Genomic DNA, 14,432 nt, shown 5'->3' with positions numbered 1-14,432 from the left:
TAAAATGATATTATAATATGTTAAATCATATGTACAAATAAAAAAACATAACATCATATTTAATTAAGAACTTGTTGCTAACTACGATTTCACATACTTGTCTGCATACAAATGTATATATTTGAGTTTACACCGATAACTATTTATATGCCAAATAAATAAAAACACTCATTGATAGTAATCCAAACAATAGCTGATTATAAAACCATTATGCCACTCATCGTTCAAGTTGGCACGTGCATGTGCAGTGATATGTTGTATTGGATTTACCTCATTTAGATTCCTCATCATTTGTTATACATATTCACCATATGCTATTTCAGTTTCTTCGGTTGTATTATATGCTTGATATAAATTATCCTTAAATACTTGGACTTGTTGATTCCATTCAGGCCAAGAATTATATATCCCTGGTTGTCTATTTTTAAACACAACATAAACTCTTCTCCTTGCCATTGAATATTCCTGCATATTATAATAAATTATAACATAATATAATAATATAATTAAACAAAATAACAATGCATTAAATCAATCAAGTACATATTAATACACTAAAACATAACACATGCTTCATAAAAGTGTCTTTACATGCATAATTAGATACCAACATCCATTACCATACCACATATGTCTATAAACAACCATACAACATATGTCCATAAAGTTCAAATATAAGTGTTCCTAATTATCATCCCCTCATACATAGGCTTAAATATATGATCCACAACAATACTTAGTAATTTAAAAATTTCCTAGCAAATTCAATCTTGCCCGCATCCGTCATAATAATCTTAAAAACCTCAACGTCGATGGATCCAATCTCATTGCCTTAGGGATTTCGAGATTGTCATAAGCAGAGAAGCCTAACTTGTCAAGCTCCATAGCTAAGTATTGTGGATAATTGGCTTCAGATTTATCTAACTTTACAGCCAATTTATCAAACAATTTCTCAGCTACATTGCCAAACCCGCTCACAATGTCATCATCCTTCAATCCAGATTTTCTCTTACCTCTTGATTTGGATCGGGTGGACGGTTCACTATGTATTTCATTCATAGACATTGGAGAAAACACATCATTAAATTGTTCATTTCCACTATCCAAATTCAAATCATTGATCATATCAATTGGAGTTTATGCTCCATGTCCTGTTGCCCGATCCTTTCCAAAAATAGTAGCAAGCCTCTCATACATCGGAAACGGTTTACCTCTCCATGACTTTGCACTTGGATTACTCTAAAATAAAAAAAACAAACTTTTAATTGTAAACAATAGAAAAACATACTTCATATATCAAGTCAAAAATTCAATGAAAGAAGATGTCAAAACCTGCCCATATGCTTTTCAAACTTCGTTACTATCAACTTCCACACATTTAAGAGAGTCATTCCATCCGAATCCACTTTTGCTTAGTATATCGTATATTATACCGTATTGCTTCTTCTACTTTTTCAACTTTGACTCAATGTGTGGATTTGCTCGCAATCCCGAATTAGGACATATCTCAGCCAATAGCCTCTCAATTATAGTACTTGTACCAGGCTTGAATGATCCTATGTCACACTGCTGCCCACTAGCTATAACCTCATCTAAAATAAGCAGCAAAGCATCTTCCTCCCTTTTACTCCATATTGTCTAGATTCAACCACTCGGATATCGTGACTGCTACCTCCAACCTCTATTTCTATCGAAATACACATTTTTATGATTTCAACAATACAATAATAGCAAGCAAATAAGCAACAATCATTCACAGTTGACAACAATGGCACAGAATATATATCGGTTTTCATACAAATGATCCAAGATGTTTAACAAACAGTATAAAATAAAACAATTAGAGGAGCATTAAAGACAACAATCAACCACTAATGACCACGACAACCTCTTCACTCATCAAACATTTGCTTAGCTAAATTATCTCTCCAGTGGGTCCATTGGTCCGATGAAGAAATCGATCCTATAAAGTCATCCTCGATTATAACATCAACATCATTACTCCTATCAAACTCGACTTCCTCAGGATCAATTATCATTTCTCTTCTAATAAGATTATGTATAAGGCAACATGCGGTAATTATCTTGATTTGTGTTGCAATAGGATAGAAAGATGGACTTCTTAAAATTGCCCACCACTTTTTAAGAACCCCAAAAACATCTTTCTATGACATTCCTAGCAGATGCATGCTTCATGTTGAAATACTCTTCATAATTTATGGGTGCACAACAATCTCTCCACTCAGAAAGGTGATATCTTATTCCTCTATATGGTGCAAGAAACCATTCACCATTAGTGTAACCGGCATCCACTAAGTAATAACAACCTAAAAAAAGAAAAAAACATATCTCCTATTAGTGTATGCAATGTTGGCTACTACAATGTAAAACTTGAGAATTAGTCTTACCGGTTTATACTCTTAACCCATTTGGCCTACTTAATGCATCTCGGAGTACTCTTGAATCCGAAGCGGAACTTTCTCAACCAGGTAATACAAATATAAATTCCATGTTTGGATTACATACACCTAAAACGTTTGTGGCTATCTTATCCTTTCTTGTTCGATATTTTGGTTTATCCTTTTCTGGGATATTCACCTTAATATAAGTTCCATCTAAAGCTCCCAAACAATTCTACATCATTAACAAAGTTACTAACATCAGATAATGTTACAAATAATTGAACTATAATATAAATAACCAAACAATTCCACAAATGTACCTTAAATACTTTCCATCTACCATCCAAACAATTATCTGATACAGGTTCTGGTTGTCTCAACAAAATCTTATGTAAGCATAATACTCCATGCAACACAGAATTGAAATATCTACTAATCGTCTCTCCCGATCTAAAAAATCTACTGATAATTGTACAGTTCTTTATATGATGAGTAATTATGTATAGAAATATACGCACTTGCTCTTCCAATGTAACAATGCCATCACTTTTAACATATTCATCCTCACGTAATAACTGACACAAAGTATCAAATGTTCTCCTATCCATCCTAAGCTGACTAATACAATTAACATAATTGTCTAACAGACTATTTAAAAAGGCCATACACAATTCTGCATTCCTAAGTAATTAATTCCTATAACCTCTAGCATGTCGCCTTATATATACCCAGTACATATACATAAACAAAAGCGACATAAATGCCATACAAAAAGACTCTAATTGTGAATCATTTGGAAGCAAAAAGAATGCAGCGACTTTTTTTTTATCCATATGTACTACAAAATAAAAAATAAAAAAAAAAGAACAAATAAATCGAAAGCACATTATATTTAAGACACATAATTTATTTTGGATGAAATAGAAACAATTATTTCTGGAACTAAGAAAAGATAAAAGAAACATAATCATTCCCAAAATTTTTTGTTTAACTGATTATGGCAATGAGGTAGAATTAAAGATTAACACAAAAAATACGAACTTCATATTTAAAATTTATTTATATTTATGTTCTACTAATATTTTTTTTAACATTTGTTCATTTGTAATCAAATAATATATTTTATAATTGTTATATTTAATACGTATTTCACATATTTTTATTTGTTTATAACATGTTTTCAATAAATTTTTAAATAAATAAGGCATCAATTTCATAACCTCTTTTCAATAAAGTGGATCGGCTCAATAGGATGTGTTTGATTGTGTCAGAGAGGAGAATTTTTAGGAGACATGGAATTAGTTTTATTAGGCCAATATATATAGATAGTATATTAATATATAAGGAATTTAATAAGAGTGTTGTACAAGGTACAAACAACTAAATCCAATTTCAAATTAATGGCTCGGGTAGCACGCCAATGGAAAACTTCAACTGTAGCCAAACATCATCAATATCAATCCAATGGAAAATACCAAATGAGCAAACATGAGAGATTTTCCCAAACATCATTCGCAAACATAAACTGTAGCCAAACATCATCAATGAAAAGTATCAAATGGAATTATTTTCCAAATCCAAGGAACACGAGATAGATTTTCTTCAATGAAATACAAAGAAAAAAGACTTAGCAGGAAAACCAACAAAGAGAAAATTAAAACATTTGATCAACACCACTTTAAATACGTACTTTTCGGCTAACCAAGCTTTTTTGGCTGTTGAGGACTGAAGTTTCTCAACCACTCGTAAGCTGCACTGCCTTGTTGTCCAACCGATCCAAATCACAAGATAAGTATAAACTACACAAAAAGAAAGGCATTATTCATAACAGATAAGCTCTAAAGTACACAAAAGAAAAAGGTCGTATGCATAAAAGATAAGCTCAAAAATAATAACAATAATAAATAAAAAAAATAAAAAATTTAAACTACAAAGGAAAAGAATATCCATCCTAGGATGTATATAAGAATCTCAAAAAGTTGCAATGACTATAAGAATCCCAAAGCCACCCATCCACTACAATAACAAATGTCCAGCACTTAAATAAAAAGTGCCACCAAACAGTTAACTAAAAGCCACTCAGGCACCAAAGTAAACCCCAACTTCATCCTGTAATCCACGTGTCAGTTTAAGCATAATTTAGCATGCTAAAACTTAACAATAATGAAATGTCCTATATGTCACATGCAGCAGTTTCATTTCAAGCAAATTGCACATTTGCACTACAGAATATTATAAGTAATAGATGGAGGCATGAAGTTTATGTGATTGCTCATGCCACGTTGATGTAATCTTATATACATATATATATATATATATTTCAACGGCAAGGAAGTAAGAGGAGAGGATGAGGAGGGAAGCTGGCAGAGAGTATAGAAAAGAAATTAGACTAAAATAAAGATGGACAAATAATTGAAATTATGAACCTGCTCAGACAAGTTTTTCCTTACAACATTATGACCAGAAAACTTGCCTAATGCAACAATTAAACAAGTTTTCCCAACACCTGGGCTACCTTCCAATAGAACTAGAATGCATGAGCCAAATTAAGGAATTCAAATATTGAGATTCAAGAATATATAAGCAGCAAAATTTTGAGCCAATTGAAACCATAGTATATGTTTTATGAACTGAAATAATATAGTAGTTGACATGAACAAAGAAGTAAAATAAAATCAATGGTTTTCTACTTTTTTTTCTTTTTTTCTTTTCCTATCTTCTCTATTTAACCTGAAAATTTGCTCTAATGGGTAAGAAAAATTGTGGGATCATACAATTTATAAGGTCAAGATTGGACTTTTTTCTTTTGAGGAATGACCATGATTGGACTACAATGGCCAAAAAGCATGTACAGGTTGAGTAATAATAAACCATGTAAGATATCCAAAGTGAGCCATACTGCCATATCCATCTTCTAATCAAGATCAGATAATTCTTTTTTTTTCCCCATTAAACTTCGGATTATTGGATAAAATGAATTTAATAAACAAAGATTTTCGAACGAAAGAATTTGCAACCAACTCTATGTTAACAAAGATTAGGCTTGTGTGCAATGACTGCATACTAAAAGCAAAATTCAACCCCAAAATAAATGCAAAGACAAAAAAAGGAAGCAAAGCAAATGCATAAAAAGAGCAAGCCAATGAGAAATTTGCCTGTGGGAAAGCTCAAGCACGCGAACCCTTTTGGCCTGAGAATCATCAGAGCAACCAATAACGGCTAGTATTCCACACATTTTGGTGGTTCAAAAAAGATTCCAATAAAATATGAAAATAATAGTTCCAAGTTGCAGAGCAGTGAGAAAAATAAATGGTTAGAGAAAGAAAGAAGGCATTTTTTAGGGTAATAAAAGAAAAAAAGAACAAGAGATGGAGAGAAACATGCAGCAGAAAATTTGTTAAAATTTGTTCCATAGTAATACAAACTACAAAAATTGCCCAAACCGAAAGAACTAACATATTGCAAAAGAGCATATCAAAAAAATTTTCCCATACCATAATAAGAAACAACAAAAGACCCAAATGTTAGAGAAAAAGGACAGATCTAGTAAGATCGGTTTTCATTTCAACAAAAAGGACAAGAAGAAAGGTCAAGGAAGAAGAAGAATCTACAGATTCAGATATGCAGAGATGGAGGGTACTCACAGACCGTGTCTCTTTCTCCGAGAGATGCAGATGTCCGGCGAGCTCCTTCGACTTTCCACCGCCTTCTAGCAAGGTCCTTCGGCGAGAGAATAAAGTTATTTTCCAGATCTAGTTAGATCTGCTTTCATTTCAACAAATGACAAGAACAAAAGTCAAGGAAGAAGAAGACTCAACAAATATAGAGATGCAGAGATGGAGGGAACTCACCGATCGTGTTTCTTTCTCTGTGAGATGCAGATGTCTAGCGAGCTCCTTTGACTTTCCACCAAGTTCCAGTGAGCTCCTTCGGCGAGCTAGTAGAGTAGGCTTTCATTTCAGTTTGGGACAAAAATGACCCTGCAGGGGGGGGGGGGGGTCAGATGAGTCCCAATCATTTATGATTAAATCACTGTTTGGGTTAAATTGTCCTAAACTCAAAATGGCAAACCAAACACCAAACTTGGGACACAATCCCATCCAGTCCTGGCCAATCCCATGAACCAAACACACCCTAAATGGTTTAGAAATGAATTCTCCACAATAGTCTGTTTGAAGTGTCTTCAACGGCTTCCTGACTTGCTTTTCTACTAAAGCTTTGAATTGTTGGAAGATTCAAAAAGCTTCTGAATTTTCTTTAAGAAAATATATGCTCATCATTCGGGTATAATCATCAACAAATAGAAGGAAATATCTTTTTCTATTCAAAGATGGAGTTCGAATTGATCCAAAAATATTTGAATATACCAACTTTGATGGTGCCTTTACTCTCCAAGTATTTTTGGAAAATGATAATTTATGCATTTTTTTATATTCGCATCCCTCACGAACTTTATTTATGTAGGCAATAGGAGGGAGGCCTAAAATCATATTTTTATGTTTTAATAATTTTAGGCTATTATAATTTAGATGCCCATATCTTAAATGCCATAAATATGACCCATTAATTTTTGACTTTGAAAAGCTAGTTTTTCATCACGTGACACAATAAGAGGAAAAACATTATTTTGATTCATTTTTATTTTTGCCAGTATGATGTTTTTGTTTTTATCAATAATTGTGCTTTCATCTCCATCAAAATTTACAGAATAATTTTTTCAAAATAATTGGCCAACACTTAAGAGATTTGATGTTAAGCCAAGAACATAAAGCACATTGTGGATGAGTTTAGAGTTACCTCGTTTGGAGTTTATTGCAATTACTCATTTTCCTTTAACTTTATGTGACTTTCCATCTCCAAGCTTTTTTTCGGATAAAAAATTTTTATCCATCTTCACAAAGAGTTATGGATAACCTATTATATGACTATTGCATCCATTATCCAAATACCATGTATATTTTGATTCTTATTTAATAGACATGCATGAATAAAATACTTGACTTTCTTCAACTTTTTAAGAATAGTTTACTTCATTCCTTTCTTGCATGTCTTTACACCAACAATCTCTTTGTGAATGATTAGAAATTGTGTATTTTGTGCATTTAAAGCGACAATCTTTTGACTCATGCCCAGATTTTTTGCTCATATAATGCAATAAGGTTTAGAATTACCCAGGAAGTTTCTTTGCTCATAATTGTTTCTTCCTCCTCTGCCTCGGCCTTAACTTCCACATCCTCTTCTAAAGGAACGTCCTCTTATTGTTAAGCTACTTATTGAGGTTGTAGAATTCTTTTCTGTGATATTGCAATTAGATTTGAATGCTTGCTCTATAAGTTGGTTAAAAAACCTGCTCATTCTTTTTCATGTGCTTTGAAAGATTCAAATAGTTGATCCAAAGTGTAAGTTTTCAAATATTTGGACTCTTCTATAGCTACAAAAATATGCTCAAATTTTACCAGCAGACATCTTAATATTTTTTCTACAATTTTTTAATCAGCAATAGTATCTTCATAACTTCTAATTTGAGTAATGAATCTAAAACTCTAGAAGAAAATTCTTGGATAGTTCCGTTATCTTTCATTGCGAAATTATCAAATTCTCTCCAAAGAGTTTGAAATTTAATGGTGATTACCTTTCCATGGCCTCCAAATTGTTGTTTTAGAATTTCCCATGCAGCTTTAGATTTTGTTGCATTTGATATTCTAAGGAAGATACTTTTGCTTACCCCTTGTTAAATGAAAAGCAGTGCTCATGCATCCCTTTGGATGTTTTGCTTGTACTCCTTCGCTACTTCTGTCCATAACTGCAATTGCTCTAAACTTGTAGGCTCAGTATAGCCTTCTTCAATTATATCCTACAAATCTTGTGAGATAAAAAGGGTTCTAATTTGAATGTATCAAAAATCATAACTCTCACTGGAAAAGCTGGGAATTAGATTTTGGACATAACTAAAAATTTGTTGGTTATTGACCTCCATGGGTATATTATGAAAAGTTAAAGCAAGGCTCTAATACAAAATTTGTTGGATAATATGTGAAAAGATATTTAAAATGGAGGCTTGAATATAATGTAGGAAGCTAAAAAAACTGTTGGTAAAAGAAAAAAGAGTGGTCCAAGACTAATTTTAATTGGAAGGAAAAGAAGAGCTAAAAGAAGAAAGATACACATTAATATTGCTCTTTCACACATTTGAAATAGGTTGGATACAAGCCTATTTATAAGGCTTAAAGAGGCAATGAAAAGTTATTATAACCACCATGCTTGCTCAAATGCAAAAACAAGCCTAGCCTATGTTTTATTTAAACTTTTACATGTATCAACTTTATGTACTTTTAGGTAAACCACTTAGAATCATTTCCTTAATTGCAATATAACTGCTAATAGTTCTTCAAATTTAAGGAAACACCACCACATCCTGAGCCAATTTCCGACTTTACCAATTACAAATTATTATTATTATTATTTTACTTTTGAATAATATATATCTATTACAATGTTATGATATATTAACTATTTGAACTTAATAATAAAACAAGTTAGATCGACAACATAAAAGAATTACCAGGACTGAAAATAACTTTAAGCCAAAAACTTGTGCGAGGGAGGGACAGGATTTGTCACATGTGGATTTCAGAATCATGCGCTCTTCCCGTATGTTATCTGAGGATTTATCTCATTCAACATCAATGTTATAGAAATTTTCTTAATTCAAGATCATGGACTAAAATTAAAGTTCAAGAACACAGCCTTCATGCGCTAATAACACAAACAAGAGGCGCATATAAGCCAATGTAACGAGTTCTTAGACTTTAATTTTGTCAATATCCCAAAATAAGAGCCTTTCAGCATTAACCTCTAATCTCTTGACAAGTCAAGAACAGAACCTTGGTCCTCAATCCTACAATTCTTCAATTCAACCTAAACTATTCAGTTCACATCTCCAAGCTTATTTGCTTGACCAAATAGCAAATCCATGCATATTTCCATAGCAAAGTAAAATCATTGCTAAAGCCTATAGCACTGAGTTATACACAAGGAAGAAAAAGTCGAAGATGTCGCCGACAATATCGAGTGTCGTCGACCACCGACAACGATAGAGGAAGGAAGAAGTTTCCGTTAGTAATGTCGTTGTAAAGTCGTCGGCGCCTTTCAAAGTCATCATTGTCGGAAGAAGTCACCAAGAGATCGCCGAAATCAGTGGAAAGCCGGTGAAATTTCGTGGAATGTCACCGAAATCAAATGGGTTTTCAAGTGGGGTGCAATCGGTCCTAGATTAACAAAAATGAAAATCTAGATTCTAGAAACAAAGGTTTGAATCCAGAGACCAAATCAAACTTTAAACCAAAACACCCATCCTCTCTCTCCCTCTCCTCAGCCACACGGGTCTTTTCAAGTTTCAACAAGGTCTCTCTCTCTCTCTCTCTCTCTCTCTCTCTCTCTTTCTCAGTTGTTTGGGATCCTTTGTAACAGTCCAGACCACCCGCATGTGAATATTGTCCGCTTTGGCACTGAGGAATCCTCTTACAATCTAGCCTTCACGGGTTTAAAATGCGTCCACAAGGGAAAGGTATCCACAGCCTTATAAGGCATGCTTCGTTACCCTTTCCAACCGATGTGGGACTTCACAATCCACCCCCCTTGGAGCCCAGCGTCCTCGCTGGCACATCGATCCGGGTACCGGCTTTGATACCAACTGTAACAACCCAGACCACCCGCATGCGATATTGTCCTCTTTGTGCATGGGAAATCCTCTTACAACCCAGCCCTCAAGATTTCAAAAGGCCTCGCAAGGGAAAGATATCCACACTCACTTATAAGGAGTGTTTCGTTCTCCTTTCCAACCGATGTAGGATTTCACACCTTCCCTTTCGTTGAAAACATGGAAAAAAAAAAAAAAGCCTAATTAATTTTGTGTGGAAGATATTTTTTCTCTCTCTGAAAAAGAGAAAATCTCCTTTGTTCTCAGTTCTCTCTCCGTCAGCCACATGGACCGCACGAGATTCTATATTTGCTTTTGTGGCAATCGATTCAATTCTTTGTTTTCGTAGGGTTTTGAATTGAAGATTGTTAAATTAAAGAAATAAAATTAAAAAAAAATTACTGGGATGGAATTTTTATAGATTCTTTTTGGTATAGACTCTTTTTAATATTGATTTTGTATTATGAATTATGTTTGATAATTTCATGTATCTAAATATTATTTATTAAATTTTCTATATTTTGGTGCTAACAAATATTGAATTTTCTTTATTTACAATAATTTTTAATATTTATGGACTATATTACTATCTTTGTATTCTAATTATTATATTTTTTATATTATTTTACTATATTAATTATCTCATATGTAAAAATCTGTATTCTAAATTAAATATTTATAATTTCCATAATTTTGTGTACATTTCTATTGAAATTTGTATAAAATTCTACCTTCAACATTTCCATTGATACCGATATTTTCATCACTGGTTATACCCAATACTAAACGTTTTTAATTAATCTTTGCATCATCGTTTATCCTCTCCTGCTTACTTTTTTTCTCCCAATAGTAGTTCTTGATTTTCATTTACACCATACCTCACATCGCTTCTTCAAAGCCTGATTCAAGCTCAAAACTAGCAAGCAACGAGGAATTTTTTTTTTAATTTTTTGGCTAATTAACTACAACAACCAGGAATTGTGTTCCGACATATAAACAAGGTATCTTTTCTTAAACAGAATTATACAATACCTTTCATGAGAATATGCCCACAAATCTAAGTTGCGAGTCTCGTTTGACAAAATCTATAAATCCAAGAAGCACAATTCAAACGAGATGTACAGTAGTGCATATTCGTAAGAGTCCAGACTTTTTAAAAAGCAAGGAAAACCCATTTTCCTTTCGGTGCAAAAAAGAAAAACCCATTTTCCAACTAAACACAAAATTTTTATTTTAAAAACTTATTCTTGGAACTATTTATTACCTACTAATTTTTTACTTCTTTCATTTACTTATAAAAAAAATTATTTTTTTTTATTTTAACGAAAGATTATAACATTTTTAAATTTTTAAATTTAGTTTTTAATTTATATTCTCTAAAATAATTTCAAAGCTTTAATATCCAATTCAAATTTTCAAACACTATTTTGTATGAAAAATATCATTTATTTTCTTTGTACTTCTTTTCATTTACTTACTGTAAAAATTTTATTTTTTATTACGAGAAAAGATTATAACACTTATATATCTAGTGTTTTGATTTATATTCTCTTAAATAGATTTTGAAATTTTAATATTGAGTTCAATTTTCTTAAACATTATTCTCCATTGAAAAATATATTTTTTAAAATTTCATAAGTTGTAAAATTTTTAAATTTTTAAAGGAATTTTGGAAAAAAAAAATCTTTCAATATTTTGTAGTTATTTTTATCAATTTTCTAAATCTTATAAATAAAATTTATTATATTTTTAAATAATTATTAATTTAAAACTATTTTATCTAAAAAAATATTTTATGTGAACTCCCATAACTATATTGGATTCGAATTCTAAGTCCCTCCTGCTTACCTAAACTTATAGGACAAAAATGCCTAATTAAAAAAAAAAAATTATGGCTAAGTGCGCAAAATGCGCTAAAAATAAGGGACCATCATTGTCGAAAACTTATAATAGTATGATGGAAAAAAGCCCTTTGATATTTTGTCCTTGCTTTCTGAAGCAGAATTAAAGCTAATAATAGAGTAATATCCCAAAAGTGTACATTTTATCTCAATGCAGTGGCCAAAAATAGTAATATTTCTCTTTGAATTTGTCATAACTTAACAAATTATATCACAGTAAAAGTTTGAATTTACATAATGAACTAGACTTTGGAATCCTCTATTTTGCCTTTATTTTCAAAGTGGCTACAACTTCAAAATTTTAAATTTAAATCTCTAAATTTTTTTTTTAAAAAGTTTCAAAATGGTCCCATATTTTTCATATTTTCTTTTGAGAACCTTAATTAAATTTTTAGTTTTTTTTGGATGAAAAATCTTGTAAAAATATAAAAGCTCATTTTAAAACCTTAGGCAAAACAGTGAAGTCAAAGTTATAATTAACTTAAAAGATGAAAAAAGAAAAAAGAAGATAAGAATTGAGAGTAGCTACACTATGGTTTAAAATCCCAAACTGAAACCAAAAATGCACGGCTCATATTGAAATCAGAATTAAAAATTGAAGATTTGAAGAAAATTGAAAACAGGAAATGAGAAACTTGGATAAAGACAAAGACCTCCAAAAGCCTCAAAAAGCATTTCTAAGCTGTCCAAAAAATGACAAATTATAAGAGGCTTTTTATTTTTCCTTAACATGCAAGTCATGTGCTCATGGTATTGATTATAATTGCCTTCTTTTCCATTTTTATGATTTTGTTTTGCCACCAAACACCGTCTAATGTGCATATCAACTTGCATGAGGCCACACACAAATTGGCAGGTGGCACTGACAATAATTTGGAAGCATCTAGGAATTTAAATACAAAATTCATTTAATTGATTTACATAATATATATTATTTGGATCTCTCTAACATTTACAGCTCGTAAAGCATTTGTCACATTACACGAATGTTAATTTAATTATCATTGATTCCTTGTAAAACAACAAATCTATAATAATTGTCTTTTATTCCCAAGTGGGACAGAGATATGAGTAATAATCTTATAAAATTTTTCAGCAAAAAAGAAAAAAGAATAATCTTATAAATTTATTAATCATTATTTAAAAATAATAACGGCTTTAAAAAAATATGTGTCCCCTTTACCCCGTTGACGTGGCCAACAAGTCTTCAAAACGGAACCAATCTTCAGCGCCTGTATATCCATTACATAGTAAGATACAAAGTTGTTTTTTTATTTTTTTTGAAAATATTGTAGGCTATAAAGTTAAGAACTTAATTGATGAGAAGATAGCATATAAATTAAGATTATAGCTAAGTTACTAATAAATCTTTTAAAATATTTACTAAATGATAATGTATGATTATTTTATTGATTAAAAATTAATATAACTTAAATATAGATAAAAAAAATTAAAAAAATAAAGTAACTAAATATAAATTAATAAAATAATAATAACATATTATTTTAAAGTTTTTTAGATGCCCTTAGCATTATTCATAAATTAGTAAGGGAGTGTTCCATAAATTAAAATTCTCAAAACTAAGTTTTAACAAATTAATTTTTAAAAATGTTACAAATCACGACTAAGATCCATATGCCCATGTGGCAATACATCAAAGGCTGTATAATCAATGGGAATTATAGGTTGTTACAGCTATAATTTATTAATCCTCGAATATCTTGGTACATAAAGTTATTATTAGGTAGTTAATAATTTCCATAGTGGTTTTGCGGCTTTTGCCACTAGATGATTTCCATTGGGACCATATAACTAGCTAGGAACAATACTTGGATGCGAATTAAGGTAAAGTGGGGTTAGCTGACAGTTCTAGTATTATATTAGGAAGTATTTTTAATAATGTATTGTAAAGGATTAAAATGATGACAAAAACAATGATAAAAGATTATACCGACATAAAACAATAACAAAGATATTTAAATTTTACCTTATCATGTCATTGTAAGATATAACTATATATATATATATATATATATATATATATTTTTTTTTTTTTGGTTGAAAGTAACTAATAAAAATATTGCCAACAACAATGAAAATATAAACGTGGCTATATATTATAATTACCATATAAAAAATATTTTTATAAATTTATTTATCATCCTTACTTTAACTTTTAAAATTTGCCTTTCATTTAACCTATTTTACAAATATATATAAATATTTTTTTGGGTTAAAAAAAAGACATTATCGGATATTTGGTAAAAGAAAAAGTATCGAAAAAAATTAATTTTTTAGAATTCAATTTTTTAAAAATAAATTTTTTTAAAAAAATTATAATATTTAATTAATTAAAAAAATAAAATTTATAAATAATTAAATAATTTTATATATTTAAATTAAAAAATAAAATTATATAAAAAATACGTA

General features: G+C 30.7%; 1 long non-coding RNA gene across 1 annotated transcript; it reads right to left on the bottom strand.

The window, feature by feature from the left end:
- Positions 1–561: 561 nt before the first annotated feature.
- LOC132804376 (uncharacterized) lies at positions 562–4,245 on the bottom strand. Its single transcript, XR_009639498.1, has 3 exons — positions 4,093–4,245; positions 1,333–1,687; positions 562–1,239 (listed from the first exon to the last, which is right to left on the bottom strand). It is a non-coding gene; the product is annotated as an uncharacterized LOC132804376 (long non-coding RNA).
- Between the last annotated feature and the right edge of the window lie 10,187 nt (positions 4,246–14,432).

This window comes from Ziziphus jujuba, chromosome 7, assembly GCF_031755915.1.
Source record: "Ziziphus jujuba cultivar Dongzao chromosome 7, ASM3175591v1".
NCBI classification, from domain to species: domain Eukaryota; kingdom Viridiplantae; phylum Streptophyta; class Magnoliopsida; order Rosales; family Rhamnaceae; genus Ziziphus; species Ziziphus jujuba.
The sequence above is the reverse complement of the archived record's forward strand: the minus strand, read 5'-3'. Positions and strand labels throughout refer to the sequence as shown.